The sequence below is a fragment of the Chlorocebus sabaeus genome, chromosome 24, assembly GCF_047675955.1.
Source record: "Chlorocebus sabaeus isolate Y175 chromosome 24, mChlSab1.0.hap1, whole genome shotgun sequence".
Taxonomy (NCBI): Eukaryota; Metazoa; Chordata; class Mammalia; order Primates; family Cercopithecidae; genus Chlorocebus; species Chlorocebus sabaeus.
In genome coordinates this window covers 710,131-737,796 of record NC_132927.1, presented here as the reverse complement: position 1 = coordinate 737,796, position 27,666 = coordinate 710,131, and the positions used below count along the sequence as shown (strand labels likewise).

Genomic DNA, 27,666 nt, shown 5'->3' with positions numbered 1-27,666 from the left:
TTTGCCATAAAAGGAGTCCCTTGCTCTGAGGTAACATGTGTGAGAACCAGGTTGATGGATTGGGAAATCTGTAAGCCCTCATATGGTGGTAGTGGCAGAGGGATTTCACACAGAGAAGGAAAACTCATGTCTAGAGCAGGTATCAATGGTGATAAAGATGAATGTCCATTGCCTCCAAAGTAGAGGGGTCAACCTCTCACTGGAGAGCCACCTGATCTCTCCAAAAGCGGTGCCATCTCAAAGACTCAGCGATAGTCTCTGCTGCTGGCAAGTTAGGTGATTAATAGTGGCAAGACTCGAATTGATTTTGGCGAAAGAGAGTGTCCATGTTCTTGGACCCATGAATAGCCTCCATTCAATCTCCATGACCACTCTACTCTGATCATTGCCCATTGTTCCAGCAGCAAGGTGATCAAGAAGAGAATGTGGCTGACATCCACAAGCCATATCACCTCTTTACCTGGTTGGGAGTCTCTGTGAGTCCATGTGGTCTGGTGCTCAGGCACAGCAACTTCTCCTTAGCAGACAGCACTGTGTAAGTGGAGTTCTCAGTCTGTGGTGGCAGCAGCAGTGGCAGCAATGAGCAGCGATTTATGACCATGAGAACAGAGTGAGTTGTCACTAGAGTCACTCCAATCTAAAAGCAAAGCAAGCAGTCAACGCAAGTGGAATCCAGGGGAGCTGGGGTGGTGTATAAACTGGACCAGGTGCACTGGTCCTTACCTACAGATGTAGTTGAGACCCTCCAAAAACAAGCTCACCTTTATTCTGCTGATAATTAGATCATTCTGAGCAAAGTATATTGTCAAACAGTGGACCTAATTATGCATATAAATGTCATCTATTAGAGTGAGTGAAGGAGGGGGTTGAGGAGGTAACACCAATGGTGGATGAGAAAATAAAAGCTGCCCACCTGAAAGCCAGAAACAAGTGAATCTGAATAGTGCAAGGAATGGATTTTAGTAGACATTGTTGATGCCCTTTCCAGGACCTATTAAGCAGGTGATGCACCCATTCCCCAGCTGTTGTGAGTGATAGCCATCAGCCAATATCCATGTCCATGAGTTCATATATATCCTTTCCCTGAGCCACTTCTCTCCACACAAAAGAGATGCCCAAATTGATTTTTGACATGGCTGCCAAGGACACATAATAGGGCAAGGACAGTCTATTCAATAGATGGTGTTGGGAAAACTGGATGTCCACATTCAAAAGAATGAAATTAGACCCTTGTCTCACACCATATACAAAAATAAACTCAAAATGGATTAAAGACTTAAATATAAATCCCGAAATTGTAAAACTACTAGGAGAAAGCATAGGGGAAAACTCCATGACATTGCTCTGGGCAATAAATTTTTGGATATTTCCCAAAAACACAGGCAACAAAGCAAAAATAGACAAATGGGATTGCATCTAACTAAAAGTCTTCTGCACAACCAAGGAAACAATCAACAGAGTAAAGAAACAATCAATAGAATGGGAGAAAATATTTGCAAATCACACATCTAATAAGGGGTGAATATTCAAAATAAATAAAGAAGTCATCTCAATAGCAAGAAAGCAAATAACCCAATTTTGAAATGGGCAAAGAACCTAATGACATCTCTCAAAAAAAGAAATACAAATAGCCAATAGGTATATGAAAATATGCTCAACATCACTGATCACCATGGAAATGCAAATTAAGCCACAATGAGATACCACCTATTAAAATGGCAATTATCAAAAAATAAAAGATAACTGATAAAGAAGATGTAGAGAAAAGAGAACACTTGTACACTGTTGATGGCAATGTAAATTAGTATAGCCATTATGAAAAAAAATATGGAGCTTTACCCAAAAATTAAAAATACAATTGCCATATGATCAAGCAATCCCATTACTGGATATATATTTAAAGGAACTGAAATCAGTATGTCCAAGAGATATCTGCACTCCCATGCTTATTCATAATAACTAAGATATGGAATCAACCTAGGTGTCCATCACTGGATGAATGGATAAAGAATACATACATACATACACACACACACACACACACACACAGAGTGGAATACTATTATCCATCCTTAAAAAGAAGAAATGGTGTCATTTGCAACAACATGGATGAACCAGGAGGACATTATGCTAAGTGAAATAAACCAGGCACAGAAAGAGAAATACTGCATAATCTCGGTCATATACTCTTAAAAGCCAAACTCATAGAAATAAGTAGAATGGTGGTTACCACAGCCTGGGGTAGGGGAGAGGTACAGGAGGAGACGACCTTCCTGGTTCTGAAGTCCTTCTACTGCTGTCACAACCATCCTACTCCAAAGGCACAAACATCAAGGGGCCTCCAACAGCTCTCCCTGCTTGCCTCAGAGCTTGGGAATCCCAACTCCAAATCTAGTTATAAGTGCAATATAGTGTGAATTGAAGAAAAAAGAATCTTCAAAAATGTACATATACTTTGATTGCAACAGTATGGAAAACTATACATTTTAGGGAAAAGTGGAAAGTATCCTTCAAATATAGAGGTAGTTTTCTCAGAATTGTAACTTAAAGGATGGCTTATTTATTTATTTATTCTTATTTTTATTTTTTATTCTCCTTAAAATTGTTTTTATTTTCACAAATTGCAAAAAAAATGAAGAAACACAAAAATGCAGGGGGGTCTTCTCAAACATTTGCTTAGATGCTCAGCAAATGGTCTTATTTTCTGTTTTTCCCATACAGAGCACATTCCCCAGGAAGCAGGGAAACCACAAGACATGGTACCCTGTCGCCCTGGGCAGAAGATGGGGAGTGAGGAGGACATACTCAGGATCATCCAGAGCCTGAGCTGGGAGAAACTACCTAGGAAAATCTTTAAGGATGCCCTGAGGCCAGTGGCTGGGTCTGCCCTGTAGTGTGAACCCAAAGAAGACAAGTCCCTCTTGGGCAAGGAGTGTGGAAACAGCTGTTGGTGCCACACTGGCCTCTTCAGCCAGCCCATCCATAAAAGACAAGATCAACCATCATTGCAGTTTTGATTCAGTGATTCAGAGAGTGACACTGACTGTGTTAACGGAGGCTAGGATCTGATAAGGGGAAGAAAAATGTTCCAACATCTGCAGATTTAGCCTAGATATGAGGGATTTTTCCTCCATGCAATGGGAAGGGACCTGCCCAACACAAACACTGTACAATTATAATCCAAAACAGCCCAGTTTCCCTGGGTTCTGCAGAAAAGGCAGAGACAGAAGTAAGGAGGCCAAACACGGACACCCCCAGCTCCCGACCCTGACCCTGACCCAACGCTGAGCCTTCACCTAAAATACTGCAAACTGTTCCCCTCCCTCCATTCCACCATTCCCTTAACTATTTTGTACACTCACAATCCCACTTGATATAGAGCAAGGGGTAATAGAGAAATAGATTTCCCTTATATGTGTCAAATTATTTTAAAGTGGTTATACAGTAAACGATAACAAAAAAAAATTGAAAAGAGAAACAAAGAAGGCTTATCCTACTGCAAGAGCTTGTACAGAGTACAGTTCCAGAATGTTCAGGAACATCTGATGCTTGTAAACATTGTGCTCTGACAGCTTCATAGCACTCTTCTCTCTGCACACTGCCCAACACTCTTGAATTCTTCTCAGCCTCTGCCCCTCCCTAAGAAAAGTTCTTGCAAACATATACGTTCTTATAAACGGAGATTTGTCTCCTCATGGCCATTTGATAGTCAAATCAAAAATGATTTATCTAGTCTTCAACAATCTAGGTAAAGAGAGATCAGCAAACTTGTGGGTGAAGCAGAATAAAATCAGGATGAAAACCACTTCTGTGTAAAGCAGGACATAGCGAGGGCCTGCAAACTGCACACCTGTAAATCACTGGTGTCATGGCAGAGGTCCAAAACATGTGATATGTGCACTCCTGACCTTCCCTGACAAGGGTTTTGACTCAATGGGCAAACTCATCATTTACTTGTGAAAAAGTTTTATGAGCAAAACATAAATAAAGGAAGGAATTTAACAACACTAAAGGTCTATTTCAAGAGACCTATTGTACAACATGCTGGTTATGGTTAATAACAATGCATTTTGAGAACTGAAAATCATGAAGAGAATAAATTCTAAGTGTTCTCAGCACAAAAAAAGATAAGCATGTGAGGCATTGAATATGTTCATTAGCTTGATTTAGTCATTCCACAACGCATATGTGTATCAAAACATCATGTTGTACACTGTAAATATGTACAATTTGTATTTGTCAATTTAAAAATTAATATTGACTAGGTGCAGTGGCTCATGCCTGTAATCTCAGCACTTTGGGAGGCCGAGGCTGGCAGATCACTTGAGGTCAGGAGTTCGAGACCAGCCTAGCCAACATGGTGAAATCCTGTCTCCACTAAAAATACAAAAATTAGCCGGACATGGTGTGGTGTGCCTGCGGTCCCAGCTACTTGGGAGGCTGAGGCACGAGAATCACTTGAATGCAGGAAGTGAAGGCTGCAGTGAGCCAAGATTGTAACACTGCACTCCAGCCTGGACAAAAGGGCGAGATTCAGTCTCAAAAAATAAATAAATAAATAAATAAATAAATAAACAAATAAATAAATAGTGATAGTAATAAATAAAACTGGAAAAATTAAAATTTGAAAAAACTTTTTAAATTTTTTTTCTTTTTTTATTATACTTTAAGTTCTAGGGTACATGTGCACAATGTGCAGGTTTGTTACTTATGTATACATGTGCCATGTTGGTGTGCTGCACCCATTAACTCGTCATTTATGTAGGCATATCTCCTAATGCTATCCCTCCCCCCTCACCCCACTCCACCCCATGGCCAGTGAAGATGAGCATTTTTTCATGTGTCTGTTGGCTGCATAAATGTCTTCTTTTGAGAAGTGTCTGTTCATATCCTTTGCCCCCTTTTTGATGGGGTTGTTTGATTTTTTCTTGTAAATTTGTTTAAGTTCTTTGTAGCTTCTGGATATTGGCCCTTTGTCAGATGGACAGATTGCAAAAACTTTCTCCCATACTGTAGGTTGCCTGTTCGCTCTGATGGTTGTTTCTTTTGCTGTGCAGAAGCTCTTTAGTTTAATTAGATCCCATTTCTCAATTTCGGCTTCTGTTGCTGTTGCTTTTGGTGTTTTAGAGATGAAGTCCTTGCCGATGCCTGTATCTTGAATGATATTGCCTAGGTTTTCACCTAGGGTTTTTATGGTTTTAGGTCTGACATTTAAGTCTTTAATCCATCTTGAATTAATTTTTGTATAAGGTGTAAGGAACAGATTCAGTTTCAGCTTTCTACATATGACTAGCCAGTTTTCCCAGCATCATTTATTAAATAGGGAATCCTTTCCCCATTGCTTGTTTTTGTCAGGTTTCTCAAAGATCAGATGGTTGTAGATGTGTGGTATTATTTCTGAGGGCTCTGTTCTGTTCCATTGGTCTATATCTCTGTTTTGGTACCAGTACCATGCTGTTTTGGTTACTATAACCTTGTAGTATAGTTTGAAGTCAGGTAGTGTGATGACTCCAGCTTTGTTCTTTTGGCTTAGGATTGTCTTGGCAATGCGGGCTCTTTTTTGGTTCCATATGAACTTTAAAGTAGTTTTTTTCCGATTCTGTGAAGAAAGTCATTGGTAACTTGATGGGGATGGTATTGAATCTATAAATTACCTTGGGCAGTATGGCCATTTTTGTGATATTGATTCTCCCTATCCATGAACATGGAATGTTCTTCCATTTATTTCTGTCCTCTTTTATTTCATTGAGCAGTGGTTTGTAATTCTCCTTGAAGAGGTCCTTCACATCCCTTGTAAGTTGGATTCCTAGGTATTTTTTTCTCTTTGAAGCTATTGTGAATGGGAGTTCATTCATAATTTGGCTCTCTGTTTGTCTGTTATTGGTGTATTGGAATGCTTGTGATTTTTGCACATTGATTTTGTATCCTGAGACTTTGCTGAAGTTGCTTATCAGCTTAAGGAGATTTGGGGCTGAGACAATGGGGTTTTCTAAACATACAATCATGTCATCTGCAAACAATTTGACTTCTTCTTTTCCTAATTGAATACCCTTTATTTCTTTCTCCTAACTGATTGCCTGGGCCAGAACTTCCAACACTATGCTGAATAGGAGTGGTGAGAGAGGGTATCCCTGTCTTGTGCGAGTTTTCAAAGGGAATCCTTCCAGTTTTTGCCCATTCAGTATGATATTGGCTGTGGGTTTGTCATAAATAGCTCTTATTACTATCTTGAGACACATCCCATCAATATCTAATTTATTGGGAGTTTTCAGCATGAAAGGCTGTTGAATTTTTTAGAAGGTTTTTTCTGCATCTATTGAGATAATCATGTTGTTTTTGTCTTTGGTTCTGTTTATATAATGGATTACATTTACTGATTTGTGTATGTTGAACCAACCTTGCATCCCAGGGGTGAAACCAACTTGATAATGGTAGACAAGCTTTTTGATGTGCTGCTGGATTTGGTTTGCTGGTATTTTATTGAGGATTTTTGCATTGATGTTCATCAGGGATATTGGTCTAAAATTGTCTTTTTTTGTTGTATCTCTGCCAGGCTTTGGTATTAGGATGATGCTGGCCTCACAAAATGAGTTAGGGAAGATTCCCTCTTTTTCTATGGATTGGACTAGTTTCAGAAGGAATGGTAGCAGCTCCTTTTTGTATCTCTGTTAGAATTCGACTGTGAATCCATCTGGTCCTGGACTTTTTTTGGTTGGTAGGCTCTTAATTATTGCCTCAATTTTAGAGCCTGTTATTGGTCTATTCATGGATTCAACTTCCTGTTTAGACTTGGGAGGGTGTATGTGTTCTGGAATCTATCTGTTTCTTCTAGATTTTCTAGTTTATTTGCATAGAGGTGTTTATAGTATTCTCTGATGATAGTTTGTATCTCTGTGGGATCAGGGGTGATACCCCCTTTATCATTTTTTATTGCATCTATTTGATTCTTCTCTCTTTTCTTCTTTATTAGTCTTGCTAGTGGTCTATGTATTTTGTTGATCTTTTCAAAAAACCAGCTCCTGGAGTCATTGATTTTTTTGAAGGGTTTTTTTGTGTGTCTATCTCCTTCAGTTCTGCTCTGATCTTAGTTATTTCTTGCCTTCTGCTAGCTTTTGAATGTGTTTGCTCTTGCTTCTCTAGTTCTTTTAATTGTGATGGTAGGGTATCAATTTTAGATCTTTCCTGCTTTCTCTTGTGGGCACTTAGTGCTACAAATTTCCCTGTACACATTGCTTTAAATGTTTCCCAGAGATTCTGGCATGTTGTGTCTTTGTTCTCACTGGTTTCAAAGAACATCTTTATTTCTGCCTTCATTTCGTTACGTACCCAATAGTCATTCAGGAACAGGTTGTTCAGTTTCCATGTAGTTGAGCAGTTTTGAGTGAGTTTCTTAATCCTGAGTTCTAGTTTGGTTGCACTGTGGTCTGATACCGTTTATAATAATTTCTCTTCTTTTACTTTTGCTGAGAAGTGCTTTACTTCTAACTATGTGGTCAATTTTGGAATAAATGTGATGTGGTGCTGAGAACAATGTATATTCTGTTGATTTGGGGTGTAGAGTTCTGTAGATGTCTATTAGGTCCACTTTGTGCAGAGCTCAGTTCAAGTCCTGGATGTCCTTGTTAACTTTCTGTCTCATTGATCTGTCTAATGTTGATAGTGGGGTGTTAAAGTCTCCCATTATTATTGTGTGGGAGTCTAAGTCTCTTTGTAGGTCTCTAAGGAGTCGCTTTATCAATCTGGGTGCTCCTGTGTTGGGTGCATATATATTTAGGATAGTTAGCTCTTCTTGTTGAATTGATCACTTTACCATTATGTAATGGCCTTCTTTATCTCTTTTGATCTTTGTTGGTTTAAAGTCTATTTTGTCAGAGACTAGGATTGCAACCCCGCTTGTTTTTGTTTTCCATTTGTTTGGTAGATCTTCCTCCATCCCTTTATTTTGAGCCTATGTGTGTCTCTGCACGTGAGATGGTCTCTTGAATACAGCACACTGATGGGTCTTGACTCTTTATCCAATTTGCCAGTCTGTGTCTTTTAATTGAGGCATTTAGCCCATTTACATTTAAGGTTAATATTGTTATGTGTGAATTTGATCCCATCATTATAATGTTAGCTGGTTATTTTGCTCATTAGTTGATGTAGTTTCTTCCTAGCATCAATGGTCTTTACAATTTGGCATGTTTTTGCAGTGGCTGGTACCGGTTGTTCCTTTCCATGTTTAGTGCTTCCTTCAGGAGCTCTTGTAAGGCAGGCCTGGTGGTGACAAAATCTCTAAGCATTTGCTTGTCTGTAAAGGATTTTATTTCTCCTTCACTTATGAAGCTTAGTTTGGCTGGATATGAAATTCTGGGTTTAAAATTCTTTTCTTTAAGAATGTTGAATATTGGCCCCCACTCTCTTCTGGCTTGGATAGTTTCTGCTGAGAGATCCTCTGTTAATCTGATGGGCTTCCTTTTGTGGGTAACCCGACCTTTCTTTCTGGCTGCCCTTAACATTTTTTCCTTCATTTTAACTTTGGTGAATCTGACAATTATGTGTCTTGGAGTTGCTCTTCTTGAGGAGTATCTTTGTGGCATTCTCTGTATTTCCTGAATTTGAATGTTGGCCTGCCTTGCTAGGTTGGGGAAGTTCTGGAAAATATCCTGCAGAGTGTTTTCCAACTTGGTTCCACTCTCCCCATCATTTTCAGGTACACAAATCAGACCTAGATTTGGTCTTTTCACATAGTCCCATACTTCTTGGAGGCTTTTTTTAACTCTTTTTTCTCTAAATTTCTCTTCTCGCTTCATTTCATTCATTTGATCTTCAATCACTGATACCCTTTCTTCCACTTGATCAAATCAGCTACTGAAGCTTGTGCATGCGTCACATAGTTCTCATGCTATGGTTTTCAGCTCCATCACGTCATTTAAGGTCTACTCTATGCTGTTTATTCTAGTTAGCCATTTGTCTAATCTTTTTTCAAGGTTTTCAGCTTCTTTGAGATGGGTTCAAACATCCTCCTTTAGCTCAGAGAAGTTTTTTATTACCGGTCTTCTGAAGTCTTCTTCTCTCAACTCATCAAAGTCATTCTCCGTTCAGCTTTGTTCCGTTGCAGGCGAGGAGCTGCATTCCTTTGGAGGAGAAGAGGTGCTCTGATTTTTAGAATTTTCAGCTTTTCTGCTCTGGTTTCTCCCCATCTTTGTGGTTTTATCTACCTTTGGTCTTTGATGATGGTAACGTACAGACAGGGTTTTGTTGTGGATGTCCTTTCTGTTTGTTAGTTTTCCTTCTAACAGTCAGGACCCTCAGCTGCAGGTCCGTTGGAGTTTCCTGGAGGTCCATTCCAAACCTGTTTGCCTGGGTATCACCACCGGAGGCTGCAGAACTGCAAATATTGCAGAACAGCAACTGTTGCTGCCTGATTGTTCCTCTGGAAGCTCCGTCTCAGAGAGGCACCCAGCCATATGAGGTGTCAGTCAGCCCCATCTGGGAGGTGCCTCCCAGTTTGGCTACTGGGGGGTCAGAGACCCACTTGAGGAGGCAGTCTGTCTGTTCTCAGATCTCAAGCTCCATGCTGGGAGAACCACTACTCTCTTTAAAGTTGTCAGATAGGGACGTTTAAGTCTGCAGAAGTTTCTGCTACCTTTTGTTCGGCTATGCCCTGGCCCCAGAGGTGGAGTCTACAGAGGCAGGCAGGCCTCCTTGAGCTGCGGTGGGCTCCACCCAGTTCGAGCTTCCCAGCTGCTTTGTTTACCTACTCAAGCCTCAGCAATGGTGGGTGTGACTCCCCCAGCCTCGCTGCTGCCTTGCAGTTTGATCCCAGAGTGTTGGGCTAGCAGTGAACAAGGCTTCCTGGGCATGGGACCCTCTGAGCCAGGCGTAGGATATAATCTCCTGGTGTGCCATTTGCTAAGACCATTTGAAAAGTGCAATATTACACCAGGCATGGTGGCTCACACCTATAATCCCAGCACTTTGGGAGGCCGAGGCGGGCACACCATGAGGTCAGGAGATCGAGACCATCCTGGCTAACACAGTGAAAACCTGTCTCTACTAAAAATAGAAAAAATTAGTGGGGCCTCGTGGTGCACACCTGTAGTCCCAGCTACTCGGAGGCTGAGGCAGGAGAATGGCATGAACCCAGGAGGCGGAGCTTGCAGTGAGCCGAGATCACGCTACTGCACTCCAGCCTGGGTGACAAAGCGAGACTCCATCTCAAAAAAAAAAAAAGAAAAGAAAAGAAAAGCTCAGTATTAGGGTGGGAGTGACCCTGATTTTCCAGGTGCCATCTGTTACGACTTCCCTTGGCTAGGAAAGGGAATTCCCTGACCCCTTGTGCTTCCTAGGTGAGGCAATGCCTCACCCTGCTTCGGTTCACAGTTTGTAGGCTCCACCCACTGTCCTGTACCCACTGTCCTGCACCCACTGTCTGACAAGCTCCAGTGAGATGAACCTGGTACCTCAGTTGGAAATGCAGAAATCACCAGTCTTCTGTGTCACTCATACTGGGAGCTGTAGACTGGAGCTGTTCCTATTCAGCCATTTTGGAACCTCTCCCTTCAGCAGAGCTAAATTTTTTTTTAAAGACCTACTTTTTAAAAGACCATTGGATTAATTTTTTTTAAAAGGTCATTGGACAGTCACAATCTCCACGACCTCTCACAAGAGCTGCATGGGCCATATGAATCTTCACACTGATATTTTGTATTCACTCATATTTTTATAAATAAAGTAAGGCTAAGAGAAGCTATAAAGCTTTGCCAAGGGCAAAAGTCAGGGCACCCAGGATTGGAGCCCTATACATTGAATTATTGCCTACTGCATGCCTTAAATGGCCAAAAGAATGGTGCAACTTGCATGGGAGCTTAGGGAAAGGAAAAGCCCAAATGCTCCACAGTAGCTAAAGAAGATTGGAATCATATTCCCTTGGGGATGGACAGGACCATCAAGACTGGGCATGATGCCCTCCTCCAGTGTTTCAGTACTCTTTATGATGTCCCCAACTGGTTGAAGACTCTGCTTGAACATCTCCAATGATGGAAACTCACTGCTTTTCCCCAGGCAGATATGTCCTGATGTCGTAAAGTAGCTGATTGTTAGTTCTGCTTATATAGATCTCACAGCTGCTTCCAAAATACCTTCCAACCCTAGACCTGATCCCATCCCTCCTCTTGTCTCTAGTAAAAAAACATGTTTTGTCCCTAACAGAGAAGTTCATACACAACCAGAAGTCTGGTATCAAATCTCAGCTGAGCTTTCTTTTCACAGAAGCATCATCCCTGGGTCTTCCACCCTTTTTCCAAGCTTCTAGTTTCTCTCACAATTTTAATGTGCTCTAGTTTGTCACTGTTACTTTGAAGTACTCAGGGCTGGACAGACATGGTGGCTCAGGCCTATAATCCCAGCACTTTGGGAGACCAAGGCAAGTGGAGCATCTGAGGTCAGTACCAGCCTGGTCAACACAGTGAAACACCATCTCCATGAAAAATACAAAAATTAACTGGCCACGGAGTTGCATGCCTGTAATCCCAGCTGCTCAGGAGGCTGAGGCAGAACTGCTTGAACCCAGGAGGCAGAGGTTGCAGGGAGTTGAGATCACCCCACTGCACTCCAGCCTGGGTGACAGAGCAAGACTCCACCTCAAAAAAAATAAAATAAAATAAAGTACTTAGAGCTGGCTACAATGTTTAAGACAGCACAATCCAGCATCCTGCTCGTTGAGCCTGTCCTGCACAAGGTTTTAGGAACAAGGTTGCCAAAATTTTTAAAATCAGGAAATCTCATGGGAAAATCCAGATTGCTGGCATCTCCTGAACATCAGGTCTGGCAATCATTGACCCATATTCCCGTACAGCAAGAATCAGCTGGAGCTGAAGGCTGCTCAGTTTAGAAGGAGCACGCAACCATCTAATTCCCACACAGGAAATCCAACCTCCCTTTATTTGCCTCTCCAGCACAGAGTGTCAGTTTCCATGTATCATTGCTGTTATGCTGTTGCTTTTCTTGCTGTTAGGAGAAAAATGAAATTTTTCTTGACATTTTTCTGTATTGAACATGGAGAATGATAAATACAGATTGAGAGAGCTGGCCATGTGCTTCAAAAAAAGTGGGGAGAGCACACACGGCTTTGTAGGAACAAAGATTCTTCCTATGGGTTTAATGTTTAATATGTAAACAAAGTTACACATAAATTTAATGTGTACATATTAAATTAAATATAATGTAATACAGTTAAATTAACAGCTCACTGCACTAGTGCAGTTATCATCCTGGTTCCTGTAGGTATTTTACCTGATCAGAGTAGAGCAGTCTCAAGCTGACTTTGCATCCAAGTGAAACCCCATGTGTTCTTGACATATGCAACTGTTAAGGCATTCTTACTCACTTTTAGTCTTGTGCAGTTTGTCTTTAAACCAAATGAGAGACTCTATATCTATCCTTTAAGTATATACATATAGGCCGGGTGCTGTGGCTCACGCCTGTAATCCCAGCACTTTGGGAGTCCAAAGCAGGCGGATTGCCTGAGGTCAGGAGTTCGAGACCAGCCTGGCCAATGTGGTGAAATCCCATCTCTACTAAAAATACAAAAATTAGCTGGGCATGGTGGCAGGTGCCTGTAATCCCTGTAATCCCAATGAGACTCTGTGTGTGTGTGTGTATATATATATATATATGCTTTCCATTGCATCTCCAAGGTTGTCGAAAGCACTAGGTAGCCCAAGAACAAAATCAGAGCCTTTTGACAGTTTGAGATTGCTTCTTAAGACACCTGATAAATAAAATAAATACACAAAGAGAAGAGAAACTTTAAAATATATATGATGCTACAAGAATTGACCAGATAGATCCATGAAAATGACTAGAGAGCTCAGATAATGGCTTTAGCCTATAGAAAACATTTGGTATATAGTAAACACAGAAACCGTGGTAAAATAAATGGTGCTGGGTTAATTTCTTAGCCATTTGGGAATAAATACTAATAAGTTATTACCATACGTGTGACAAAGCTCTTGGCCACCCCAATCCACAGCTCCAGTATACTGGGCTCAGATATGATTTGGCTTATTGGTTATGTGTACTTCGGGAGGGTCATCAGAGACCTCACCTACTTCCCTTGTGACCAGCTATTTCTCCAAGAGTCCTTCATATTGTACCTGTTTATCATGAAACAGAAAGATCTCTCACAGCTCACAGTTACTACTGATACCAGAAAACATAATTTGACCCTTGAAATGCTTAAGCAGCCAGTTTATCAACCAACTGTGAGGAATGAAAAAAATCTATTTCCATCTTTGAAAGTCTCAAAAAAATGGCTTTCCAAGTACCCTTTCTCAGAAAGCTGCTGGGAGCTAGACATGACAAAATAAGGAGTAAATGAAGAAAAGATAGATATGCATAGGAAACTAGGGTTCAATAACAAAAGAGAGGTACCAGGGAAGTAACCAGCCCTCTCTGCAAAACTTAACCACTGAGGCGGTGCTTAAGGCCAGGTCAGCAATCACACAGAGGCACAGAGGAGAGAGGAGTCAGTTCTGCTAAAGGGAACAGGACACTAGCTCTAAATCCTGAGCCCTGGGACAGAATAACTGTTGACATATAGGAAGGAACAAGCCTAAATGATTCTTTATCTTGATTACTCATGGCTGTTGAGGGGAAATCTGACCTCATGAAACCACAGCTTTAAGGCACAGACCCAGAGTAACTGTGGTTTTTCAGAGCCAGGACCGCACTATATTCTCCCATTCCAGTCCCAGGCCAGCTACGTTCGAAGAACGCCCTAAAGGTGACCTTGGCCTTCCCTCTTTATTCTAGGATGTCAAGAGCAGTGTGGAGGAGCTAGAATGTCAGCCCAAGGCCCTCCAGCATTTCTTCCCTGAGATTAGTCCACACACTCTTAGAACCCCTGGAGGCTGTCCTGATGTCCCAAGCATGCAAGACTCTCACTATGCAAAACAGGCTTCCCCTGATCTTTACAAATTTCTCTAGCTGTGCTGACTGTCCGAAAAGGGAGAAGGACTGGAGAAAAGCCATCCTCTCTCTGCTCTGAGTCCTAGCAAGTGAGGGGAGAAAGAGGAGCCAGGATTTGCCTTTCTAAGCTGCTAAAGCAGGAGTTTGCCCAAAGGCTCTAAGGCTCACCTAGCCTAGGAGCTGGAGCATGCAAGGCAACCTCCAGCCTGCAGTGTGGGTAAAGGGGTTCTCCAGACCAGCCGAGAAAAAGGTGCTGCAGCTCACAGGCGGAAAGGAACGACAGAAAAGCCTCTGCTACCTCCAGCAGATGCAGTGTCCCTGAAGATAAGAGGTCTCCTCCAAGATCAGTGCCATTTTTACTGCCCCAGGAGATAAAGTGACTCTGGGGAGCTCTAGAATTAGACTTTACCCACAAGAGCCAAGAATGAGAAATTTTGAGATGAAGCTGGGAAGTCCTTTATTGGGGCATTGAGTAGTAGAGATGGTCCCCTCCAAGCTAAATTGTGGACTTTCTTCACCTTCCCAAACGAAATAGTTCATGAGACTCCCTGGGAGGAAAAAGTACCAGGGTGAAGGTGCTAGCACCTGGGGCTGAAGTGGCCTAAAGAGGGTAGGAGGCTGGACTACTGGAACCACAGCACCTAAAGGGGCCTCGAGAGTTGTGACTCAGCCTCTGGCCATCCTCCCAGCTTAACCTCACACTAGCAGCTAACAGAGGCCTCTCCTTCAGCCCCTTCCTTGGGAAAGAGGAAATAGAGTCAAAAAAGGAGGAACTAGGCACAGTGGTTCACACCTGTAATCCCAGCACTTTGGGAGGTTGAACTGGGAGGATCACTTAAGGCCAGGAGTTTGAGACCAGTCTGGGCAACATGGTTAGACTCCACCTCCATCAAAAAAAAATTAATTAGTGGGGCATGGTGGTGCACACCTGTGGTCCCAGCTACTCAGGAGGCTGAGGCAGGAAGATTGCTTGAGCCCAGGAGGTTGAGGCTGCAGTGAGCTGTGATGGTGCTACTACGCTCCAGCCTGGGCAACAGAGTGAGACCCTGTCTCTAAAAACATAAAATAAAAAAAAAACATAAAGAAGAGGAAGGTCTGTGGTCCGAGTTCACTTCCCATGAGAGTAGGGTTCCGGGTTCTTCCTCCTATCTTCTCTCAGGTCTCCATCTGGCTTCCCTGGGTAAAATGGGAGCAGAGCATTCGCTCAGCCTCAGCAACTCACCTCGTGGTTGAGTCGCATTCTGTGGGGTTGAAACAAGATGAGTGCAAGCGGCCATTCCCTGCCTTCTCTTCTCGCCCAACCAAGCCCCCTCGTTGCTGCCCACCCAAGCTCTGCGGACGTGCACCCACTTCTTGCATGCACCCCTGCAGTGCCAGGCCCCTCTGCCAGGGCTCCTCGGGAGAGAGGAATCTCCCTACCTCGTCTCCTACACACCGTTACCCCTCTGAATGGCAGAGAAGACGGGGATGGGGTGGGAAATCGCCTGAAGGAGGCGCACACTGAGAGGCACGGCTTGGAGCCCCTTTGGGGTCCTACCCTTTCACCCCTAGGGAGAGATGGGGGCCTTTCCGCCCAGGGGCAGGACTTTCTCCCAGTCACAGGGGCTGGCTGCTGGGAAGCCCCCAGGCCCACCGTCCATGCCCCTCTCTTCCCTGCCCTGCTGACCTGCCAGCGCCCAGAACCCAGCTCAGCCGCTTGCGTCCCGGATGCCTGTCCCCCTCCAGGCACGCTGAGGTTGCTCGGAGTGCTGTCTCCCCTCCCGCCACCAGCTCCTGTCCCCTAAGACCGTCTTGACCCGCGCAACTTCCTCCCAGGTTCCAGCGGGGCCTTTCCACTGTCCCATGCCCTGGCTGAGCGGGACCAGGCCTCTGGAGCAGGCAAGACCTCTCCTCACAGGAAACTCAACTATTCACATCCAGCCCAGCACTCGGTGGACTCCGGACCGCTGACCGCCAATCACAACGCAGCCTCTGCTACTTTCAGCCTGCCCTGCCTTTGGGCTAAGGCTCCCCCAGCTGGCCACCTGGAGCATGGCGCCTTTCGAGTGAATATGTTCCTGGGCCATAGCCCTGCCATCAATCAATAAACAAATCCTCCTGAGGGCCTACATCGTCCCAGGCTTACAAAAGTGAATATGCCTGGTTCAGTACTCGCCCTATCGGAGACCACAGTGTATGAGACTTGTGCCTGATGTTACTGTCTCAGAGGAGCACAGCTTGTCCAAGATCTGGTTGGGGGAAAAAAAATTGTAATAACCTTGTTTTTTTTTTTTTTTTTTTAATTTATTTATTATTATTAAACTTCAAGTTGTAGCGTACATGTGCACAACGTGCAGGTTTGCTACATATGTATACTTGTGCCATGTTGGTGTGCTGCACCCATCAACTCGTCATTTACATCAGGTATAACTCCCAATGCAATCCCTCCCCCCTCCCCCCTCCCCATGATAGGCCCCGGTGTGTGATGTTCCCCTTCCCGAGTCCAAGTGATCTCATTGTTCAGTTCCCGCCTATGAGTGAGAACATGCGGTGTTTGGTTTTCTGTTCTTGTGATAGTTTGCTGAGAATGATGGTTTCCAGCTGCATCCATGTCCCTACAACAGAACAGAGTCCTCAGAAATAATACCACACATCTACAGCCATCTGATCTTTGACAAACCTGAGAGAAACAAGAAATGGGGAAAGGATTCCCTATTTAATAAATGGTGCTGGGAAAATTGGCTAGCCATAAGTAGAAAGCTGAAACTGGATCCTTTCCTTACTCCTTATACGAAAATTAATTCAAGATGGATTAGAGACTTAAATGTTAGACCTAATACCATAAAAATCCTAGAGGAAAACCTAGGTAGTACCATTCAGGACATAGGCATGGGCAAAGACTTCATGTCTAAAACACCAAAAGCAACGGCAGCAAAAGCCAAAATTGACAAATGGGATCTCATTAAACTAAAGAGCTTCTGCATAGCAAAAGAAACTACCATCAGAGTGAACAGGCAACCCACAGAATGGGAGAAAATGTTTGCAATCTACTCATCTGACAAAGGGCTAATATCCAGAACCTACAAAGAACTCAAACAAATTTACAAGAAAAAAACAAACAACCCCATCAAAAAGTGGGCAAAGGATATGAACAGACATTTCTCAAAAGAAGACATTCATACAGCCAACAGACACATGAAAAAATGCTCATCATCACTGGCCATCAAAGAAATGCAAATCAAAACCACAATGAGATACCATCTCACACCAGTTAGAACGGCGATCATTCAAAAGTCAGGAAACAACAGGTGCTGGAGAGGATGTGGAGAAATAGGAACACTTTTACACTGTTGGTGGGAGTGTAAACTAGTTCAACCATTATGGAAAACAGTATGGCGATTCCTCAAGGATCTAGAACTAGATGTACCATATGACCCAGCCATCCCATTACTGGGTATATACCCAAAGGATTATAAATTATGCTGCTATAAAGACACATGCACACGTATGTTTATTGCAGCACTATTCACAATAGCAAAGACTTGGAATCAACCCAAATGTCCATCAGTGATAGATTGGATTAAGAAAATGTGGCACATATACACCATGGAATACTATGCAGCCATAACCTTGTTTTGAGAAAAATATAAGATGTGAAGGGGTGTCATTTGTATAGAATAATGCAAGGTCACATATATTATCTCATTTCATACTAGAATCACTGTATGATTAGAGCTGAAACACTCAAACTTATCTTTGAAATGTACTGTGCCATAGTGGTTAAGCATGCTAGCACTGAAACCAACTGCCTGGGTTCAAATCCCAGCTCTATCATATGATAGCTGTGTGACTTTGAGCAAAATACATACTGTCTCTGTGCCTCAGTTTCTCCATATCCAAAATACAGATAATTATAGTACCTATCTGATACAGTTTTGCTGTGTCCCCACCCAAATCTCATCTTGAATTGTAGTTCTTATAATCCCCATATGTCATGGGAGGAACCCAGTGGGAGGTAATTGAATCATGGAGGTGGTTACCCCATGCTGCTGTTCTCATGATAGTGAGTGAATTCTCACAAAATCTGATGGTTTTATAAGGGGCTTTTCCTTCTTTTGCTTGGCACTTCTCCTTCCTGCCACCATGTGAAGAAGGAAAAAGGACGTGTTTGTTTCCCCTTGTGCCATGATTGTAAGTTTCCTGAGGTCTCCCCAGCCCTGCAGAACTGTGAATCAATTAAACATCTTTCCTTTATAAATTACCCAGTCTTGGGTATGTCTTGATTAGCAGTGTGAGAATGGACTAATACAGTAAATTGGTACCAGGTAGTGAGGCAATGCTGTAAAGATACCCAAAAACATGGAAGCAACCTTGGAACTGGGTACCAGGCAGAGGTTGGAACAGTTTGGAGGGCTCAGAAGAAGACAGAAAAATGTGGGAAAGTTTGGAAATTCCTGTAGACTTCTCGAATGACTTTGACCAAAATGCTGATAATGATATGGACAATAAAGTCCAGGCTGAGATGGTCTCAGATGGAGATGAGGAACTTGTTGGGAAATAAAGCAAAGGTAACTCTTGTTATGCTTTAGCACAGAGACTGGTGGCTTTTTGCCCCTACCCTAGAGATCTGTGGAACTTTGAACTTGAGAGAGATGATTCAGGGTATCTGGCAGAAGAAATTTCTAAGCAGCAAAGCATTCAAGATGTGACTTAGGTGCTCTTAAAAACACATGGTTTTATTCTTTCACGAAGATATGGTTTGGAATTGGAACTCATGTTTAACAGGGAAGCAGAGCATGAAAGTTCAGAAAATTTGCAGCCTGGTGATGTGCTAGAAAAGAAAAACCCATTTTCTGAGGAGAAATTCAAGGCAGCTGCAGAAATTTGCATAAGTAATGAGGAGCCAAATGTTAATTCTGAAGACAATGGGGAAAATGTCTCCAGGGTATGTCAGAGGTCTTTACAGCAGTCCCTCCCATCACAGGCTTGGAGGCTTAGGAGAAAAAAATAGCTTCGTGGGCTGTGCCCAGGGCCTTGCTGCTTTGTGCAGTCTTGGGACTTAGTGCCCTGAATCCCAGCTATGGCCAAAAGAGGCCAATGTATAGCTCAGGCCTTTGCTTCAGAGGATGCAAGCCCCAAGCCTTGGTGGTTTACACATGGCATTGGGCTTGCAGGTGCAGAGAAATCAAGAAGTGAGATTTGGGAACCTCTGCTTAGATTTCAAAGGATGTATGGAAATGTCTGGATGCTCAGGCAGAAGTTTGCTGCAGGGGCAGAGCCCTCATGGAGAATCTCTGCTAGGGCAGTGTGGAAAGGAAATGTGGGATGGGAGCCCCACACAGAGTCCACACTGGAGCACTGCCTAGTGTAGTTGTGAGAAGAGGGCTACTGTCCTCAGAACCCAGAATGGTAGACCCAGCAGCAGCTTGCATCATGTGCAGCCACAAACATTCAATGTTAGCCTGTGAAAGCAGCTAGAAGTTGGGGCTGTACCCTGAAAAGCCAAGGGGCAGGCCTCCCCAAGACTGTGAAAACCAACCTCTTGCATCAGTGTGACCTGGATGTGAGACATGGGGTCAAAAGAGATCATTTTGGAACTTCAAGTTTTAATGACTGCTCTAATGGAATTTGGACTTGCACGGGGCTTGTAGCCCCTTCATTTTGGCCAATTTCTCCCATTTGAAATGGGTGTATTTACCCAATGTCTATACCCCCACTGTATCTAGGAAGTAACTTACTTTTGATTTTACAGGCTCATAGGCAGGCGGGACTTGCCTTTTTCAGATGAGACTTTAGACTTAGACTTTTGAGTTAATGCTGGAACGAGTTAAGCCTTTGGGGGACTGTTGGGAGGGCATGATTGTGATCTGAAATGTGAGGACATGAGATTTGGGTGAAGCCAGTGGTGGAATTATAAGGTTTGGCAGTGTCCCCACCCAAATCTCATCTAGAATTGTAGTTCCCATAATTCCCACATGTCATGGGAGGAACCCAGTGGGAACTAATTGAATCATGGGGGCAGTTACCCCTATGCTGCTGTTCTTGTGAAAGTGAATGAGTTCTCAAGAGACCTGATGTTTTTATAAGAGGCTTTTCCCACTTTTGCTTGGCACATCTCCTTCCTACCACCATGTGAAGAGGGCATGTTTGCTTCCCCTTCTGCAGTGATTGTTAAGTTTCCTGAGGCCTGCCCAGTCATGCTGAGCTTTGAGTCAATTAAAACTTTCTCCTTTATAAATTACCCAATCTTGGGGATGTCTTTATTAGCAGCGTGAGATTGGACTAATACACTATCTTATGTAGTTATTGAAAGCAAGTTAATACTTGCTTAAAACACGTAAGGGCTCAACATAGTTAGCTATTATTGCTATCACACAATCCAAAACCCTAATTGTATGAGTAGGACCCAATAAGGTAAAAGGACTTCTGTGGTCACACAAAGTTCTTAACTCTTAATGAAGTGTGTCATTGATTCTCTTAGAAACTGGAAAATTCATTTAAAGGAACTTAATTTACTCATGTACCACCTAAACCCATTGCTTAAATTCTCCTACCTCATCCTCACCTGGTGATCCCCAAGCCTGGGTGACCTGCTCCACTTTTTGACCACTCAAATGATTAGAAAGTTCTTGAACTAAAAATCTGCTTGCCGGTTATTTCTGCCCAGAGGGTCTTCACTTGCATTCTGTGTTCACACCGGAACAAGTCAAACAAATCTAACACTTCAAATCCAAGACCACCCTCCAATAGTTTAAAGACATTGGTCATACCTCTCCAGGTCTTTTTTTTCTCTGACTAATAGCTCTCATTCCTCCAACCTCCTCACTTCTCTGGACATATCCCTCAAGGTCCAGGGTTGATGCTTTCCTGGGACAGGTCTCCCATATGTTCAACTGTTGTGAAAGACCACATGCAAGAGCAGGAGGCAAGGCCCCCTGCCCTACCCATGACTCTTCAGGCCACTGGAGGAGTGGGGCAAGCCAAGTATACAAAGTAGAACCAGATCACTTGCCTAACTCGAGACCCATACTCATGGTGTAGCTGACAAAAGTATTTGTTGATGTCTTGGATTTGCTTCAAAATAATCTGAGGGGTTGGGGAGGTTGGCACAAGGCAAGGAATGGAAGGTGTAAAGGAAATTAAATTGGCCATGTATTGATTATGATGCAAGTTGAGGAACAGATACATTGAGTTCACTATACAATCCTTCCTACTTTTGTATGCATTCAAAAACTTTTATAATAAAATATTTTTAAAATATTTCTGACACAGGATCCAGTACAAGAAGATGAACTCCTCCTTTCACTTTGAAATAGAATTCTTCCCTTGTATAAAACAAGAGGAGGCTGGTACAGTGACTCATGCCTGTAATCCAGCACTTTAGGAGGCTGAGGCAGGAGGATCTTTTGAGCTCAGGAGTTTGAGACCAACCTGGGTAACATGGTGAGATGCCATCTCTACAAAAAATACAAAACCTAGCTGGGCATGGTGGCACATGCCTGTAGTCTCAGCTACCCTACTCAGGAGGCTGAGGTGGGAGAATTGCTAAACCCAGGAGATTGAGGCTGCAGTGAGCTGTGTTCACACCACTGAATTCCAGCCTAAGTAACAAACCAAGACCTGGTCTCGGAAAAAAAAAAAAAAAAAGACAAGATGAGGGCCAGGCTTCTGAAACTCCTCCCCTCCTCCACATGGAGCCATTGTCCAGCCTTTAGTCTTAATATAATGCAATGTTGAGGCAAAGAAAAAAAATGTATACGTACCATATCTCCAACAATATGATAATAGGTGCACACTTGTTTGTGGGATTAGAAGTGACCGGGTTTTTTAAAATTAATTTTAAAGTTATTACCTTGATTTTTTACAATAGACATAAGTAAACATAAAACACAAAGGAGCAAAAGACTTTGCTGAAACATCTTCATAGGAGTCCAGAATGTAAACTCAAACAGAGCACATACAGCAGAAAGACCTTCCCAGAAGATTGTGGAAACAGGTCCCCAGAGCAAAAAGTACAGGAGAGACTCATAACTCTCCAGGCTCAGTGCTAGGGGAACCCTTCATGGGAGCAGCTGAAATTAGGCCTGGAAACTGGACACTGCTGAGCCCTGACATCCAGGCCTCAATGCCCTGACTCAGCCCATGGCAGCGACCCCTTCAAATAAGCTCCATGTGGGCCTGTAATCAGGAAAGACTAGAGCATCCAGCAGTGGAGATTTGATTCTGAGATGCTGGGAGTTGTTCCCGGTGCTTGCTCCTGTCTGGCTGGTGCTAAGAGCCAAAAGTGGGGAGTTGTGTGAGCTTTGTCGTTCAGCATAGAGGCTTCACCTAGCCCATGAGAAGGGGATGCCCCAGGTTTGCCCAACACAAGCACTGGCCAAGTTGAGTCCCCTCTGCTGAGGGAAAGAGAAAGAAGCCAACACTGCTCAAGTCAAAACACGCTGCTGGTCAGGCCCAGTAGTGTGGGTCTGTAATCCTAGATACACAGGAGGCCAAGGCAGGAGGATGACTTGAGCCCAGGATTTTGAGGCTACAGTGAGCTGTGATTGTGCCACAGTATTCCAGCCTGGGCAACAGAGCGAGACTCTGTCTCTAAAGAAAAAAAAGCAAAAACAACTCCATAAAAACACTGAATACTGACTACATGTCAATACACAGCACAATACATGTAATTAAAGGGTGTGTCAGTATGAGGGCTCTAAGGCAAGCCTGGTTTTTCTGGGAAAAGCCCTGGACTTTTCCTCTTCTCCTTTTGAATATCCCAAGACTAAGCACTCCCCACACAAACCATGTGAGGCTGCCCTTCTGTGCACTGGATCTCTCAGTCTGCCAGGCCAGAGAGAGACAGAGAAAAAGCTCATAGATCTCTCTCCATATTACATGATTTGTGGCTGGGGTTATTATTTAGTGAGTCTATGTTTTGGATTAAATGATGAGAGGCATCTGTCCTCACTCAACTTTTCAACCCTTTCAATTTGTTTGGATAGTTTAAGTGTTTGGGGGTTTTGCTGTTGTTTTTGTTACGTGGCTTTAGTGCAATTAAATGTTCCCACTCCCCAGAAAAGGAGTTGGCAGCATTACTTTGGGTTCATTTTCTCATCAATAATATCATTAGGTAGGGGTAGCCAGGAAGCTAAGATCTTTGCTAATTTTCGTGGTAGTTTTCCTGATGAAAATCTTCTCTGATTTTCATCTAGTATATGACCGTATCTTTGCTGGGCCCCCCGGCTCTGAAAAGTGCACCGTGACCAGCTGTGAATTTTCTGTAATCAACCCCACCTCAGGCTCTGAAATAATCACACTGACCTGTTCTTTGGTCCTTTATCTTCAAATGGCCTTTCTGTCACATCCCAGTAGTAGCCGATTGCACAATCACACAGGGTAATGTAGGGAAAGTTCAACAGAGGGAATATTTGCAAAAGAAACAGAGTTACAGGAAACCAGTAGAGCATGATGATGTGACCCAGAGCTAGTAAGAGAAGCCACCACTGCCTAGCAGCAGGAAGGGGCCTGGAGAAAAATTGGTTCTTGAAACCTGGGAAGAGAGTTGAAGTTCTACCTCTATGGTGCCAGTTGCAGCTATAAGGCAGGAGCTGTGGGCTGCAATAGAGGAAGGACCCACAGCCAACTGGTGGTCTGGCAGGAAGAGACTGTGTGAAAAAATTCCATCACCTCACTCTCCTCCTGCCTCCATCTCCTGCCAGTGCTTCCACTGGCCAAATCCAACTGCCAGCCAGAGCACAGAATGGCTTTTGAAGCCGCCCACAAAAGTAGGACCCAGAGCAGGGTGAGGAGCTGTCCTGGAGGGGTAAGTGGAGAATAACGACCTGGAGCCTTTTTCCTGCCAGATCCCAGTCCTGAGGTAACCTTCCTTACACTCCTTTGGCCTCTTCTTCTCTCCCGTGCCTTTGGTTGAAGTCCTAAAATAAGCTATACCCCTTCTATCCAAGGAGGTTCCTCAACTCTTCCTCTTCAAGGACAGAAGAAAAAGGAAAAAGTCAAATCACTGAGCCTTAGATATTCTCAAGCTTTCTCTAAAATAATTTTTGGTAAAGAAAAACAAGCAGGCCAAAAAGTATACTGTTATGTCTCCAGTTCCTGGAGATAGGAAATGTTCTTTTTTGAAGTCACTCCCCTCAAGAGGGAGTCTTCCAATCCCTATGTAACAGAGGCCACCAAGGGGGTCGGAGGTATTGCAGGAGCCAGAGAAACATCTTTTGATCACTCCATAACAATTAACTCCTAACCCTGGAGCTAGATAGCAAGAATGAGTTCTAGGGTTCTATAGCACTGTAGGATGACCATAGTAAACAATAATATATAGGTTCAAACAACTAGAAGGAAGGTATTGACTGTCCTCGACACAAAGAAATGATGTTTTAGATGATGGATATACTAATTACCCTGACCTGATCACTATACATTTTTTGTATCAAAACATCACTATGTATGTACTCCATAAATATGTACAATTTTATATCAATAGCAAAATTTAAAAATGAAAATGTCATACAAATATTAATAACCTCTTAAAATATTTTTATAGGGACAAGCTATAGTCCATACTTTTTTCATAATTTTATTTAATTTTTATTATACTTTAAGTTCTAGGGTACATGTGCACAATGTGTAGGTTTGTTACATAGGTATACATGCGCCATGTTGGTTTGCTGCACCAATTAATTGGTCATTTACATTAGTTATTTCTCCTAATCCTATCCCTCCCCATGCCCCTCACCCCATGACAGCCCCCGTGTGTGGGGGGCCTGTGTCCAAGTGTTCTCATTGTTCAATTCCCACCTATGAGTGAGAACATGCGGTATTTGGTTTTCTGTCCTTGTGATAGTTTGCTGAGAATGACGGTTTCCAGCTTCATCCATGTCCCTGCAAAAGGACACGAACTCATCCTTTTTTATGGCTGCATAGTATTCCATGGTGTATATGTGCCACATTTTCTTAATCCAGTCTATCATTGATGGACATTTGGATTGGTTCCAAGTTTTTGCTATTATGAATAGTGCTGCAATAAACACACGTGTGCAAGTGTCTTTATAGTAGCATGATTTATAATCCTTTGGGTATATATCCAGTAATGGGATCACTGGGTCAAATGGTATTTCTGGTTCTAGATCCTTGAGGAATCGCCACACTATCTTCCACAAAGGTTGAACTAGTTTTCACTCCCACCAACAGTGTAAAAGCGTTCCTATTTCTCCACATCCTCTCCAGCATCTGTTGTTTCCTGACTTTTTAATGATTGCCATTCTAATTGGTGTGAGATGGAATCTCATTGTGGTTTTGATTTGCATTTTTCTGATGACCAGTGATGATGAGCATTTTTTCATGTGTCGACTGCATAAATGTCTTCTTTTGAGAAGTGTCTGTTCATATCCTTTGCCCACTTTTTTGATGGGGTGGTTTGTTTTTTTCTTGTAAATTTGTTTAAGTTCTTTGTAGATTCTGGATATTAGCTCTTTGTCAGATGCGTAGATTGCAAACATTTTCTTACATTTGCTACAGTTCATACTTTTACAGTCAGTCCTGAGGTCATTATTAACAGTCATTATCTTCCTTTAGCACATTTTCTACTTTCCCTAACTCCCTGGCAAGCACTTCTGATGGTTTAGGTTGTTTATTCAATAAGGCAACTCAGATCTTTATCTCTAAGGTTACCATGCCATTGTTAAAGTAGGATTGCTGCAATTGTGTGTTATAGTTATCACTGGGTAGAAGCATCAAGAAGTGTCTTGTACTGCTTCCTGGGCCACAATTGCATTGTTGTGCGGCAACAACTTGATCTCTTCATGATAACCAGGTCATTTTGTAACTTCACTGTTGCCTAGAGATCTACTGTTAAGGGAAGCTTGACATGATGGTTGGCAGCCATAACTCTATTTTTTAGCGAAACCCTTATTGTATCCCTGGCCCTGGTGAAAGCAAATCCCCCACTCTGTGCTTGGAAACAAGGACCTTTAATTAAGTGGCACCTAAAGTTGTGGGGACAGAAAAGCCAAACTCACCAGGTTGGTCAATAGGAGTGCTTGCCTTATACTATGACTTGGTGGTTCTGGTATGATTCAGCTCATGATGGACAGCTGTGATCACACAGTCACCCTTATGTCCCATGGTCAGATACTCATTGTCTGCTAGGGCCCAGTAGCACCCTGGCAGCTACTTTTCATATGGTAAATAGTTCTCTGCTACATATGGCATAACCTTACTATGGAACCCTAGAGGTCTGTGCTATAATTCATTTATGAGGGCTTGTCAGTCATTTCACAGGTGCCCACCCTTATCTGTCATGGCTACCTTTAGCACCCATGGGATCTGCTGGGTCATATGATTAAGTGCCAGGGCTGCTCATACAGCAGTCTGGACGTGCTGCAGGACTCTCTTGTTTCGGGAGATCCTCTAAAAAGCTGACAGCAGCCTTCTGAGAAACCCAATAAATGGGCTGGAGCAGTATTCCCAAGAGTGTTATATGCTATCTGCAAAATCCAAAGAGGCCTGCCTGGCACTGCGCCTCTTTGTGGTCCATGTCATCAATATAGTGGATCCGTCTGATGTTCTGTAGAATGTCCAGATGCAAAGGTCTCTGGACTGTGTTGAGAGAGAACCAGAGGTTTAATATAGTGCTGAGATGAGACTGCTTTCCATCCTGGGTGAATGCAAACTGTTCTGATCCTTCCTCCTGATGGGAACTAAAAGAACATATTTGCCTTATCAAAAGTCACATATCAAATACTAGAGGCTGTGTTGCTCCATTCTAATGAAGACACAACATACAGAACTGCGGTAACCGCTGGGCCACCACTTGGTAGAGTAGTCTGCTATTATCTGCCAGGGTGTATTTGGTTTACCAGTCAAGATATTCCCGTGATAATAAATTACTTAATGGGTACAATGTAGGTTATTAGGGTACTGGATACCCTAAAAGCTCTGAGTTGGCCATTATGCAATTTATGCATGTAATGAAATGCACTTGCACCCCAGACATTTATAGAAATGTTTTAAAGACCAAAAAAACGATACTTCCAGATACCAAGATTTATTTAAAACTACTATAATCAGTAAAATATGGTGTGAATGCAAACACAATCAATTAAAGCAATAGAACAGAACAGAGATCAGAAATAAACACCTTTATCCACAAACGCTTGGTTTATGACAAAGGAGGAACTGTAGAGAAGTGGGAAGGATGGTCATTTCAATCAATGTTGCTGGGTCAAGTGAATATCTAGAAGGAAAAATGAAATTTGACCCCCATCTCACAGACACACAAAAATTAATTCCAGGTGATCCACATGGGAAAGGCAAAACAATAAAACTCTGAGATGATACAATAGAAAAATATATTTAATATTTTGGAGTTTAGATAGATTTCTTCAAGGCACATAAAAAAGCACTAATTTTAAAGCAAGCTTCTCAACCTCGCACTATTGACATACCAAACTGAATACAATTTTGTTGTGGGGAGCTGTTCTGTGCATTGTAGGATGTTCAGCAGCATCCCTGACCTCTACCCACCAGATGCCAAAAGATTCCCCACCACCACTCTCCAGTTATGACAACCAAAGTTTCTGCAATACATTCTCCAATGTGCCCTGGGGGTATGGTTACCAGATTTAGGAGGAAAAAAGCAAGATGCCAAATTCAATTAGAATCTCAGATAAACAACAAGGATAAAACCATATAAATAGATAGATACCTCAGATAGATTAGATAGATAGGCAG

The 27,666-nt window shown here is 42.8% G+C and overlaps 1 long non-coding RNA gene across 1 annotated transcript in view; it reads right to left on the bottom strand.

Moving 5' to 3' along the window:
* LOC140710056 (uncharacterized) overlaps positions 1-27,666 on the bottom strand; it is a 45,317-nt gene continuing 17,651 nt past the window's right edge. The window contains exon 3 of the long non-coding RNA XR_012090927.1: positions 1-637. This is a non-coding gene — a long non-coding RNA (uncharacterized lncRNA). The remainder of the gene's footprint in view (positions 638-27,666) is intronic.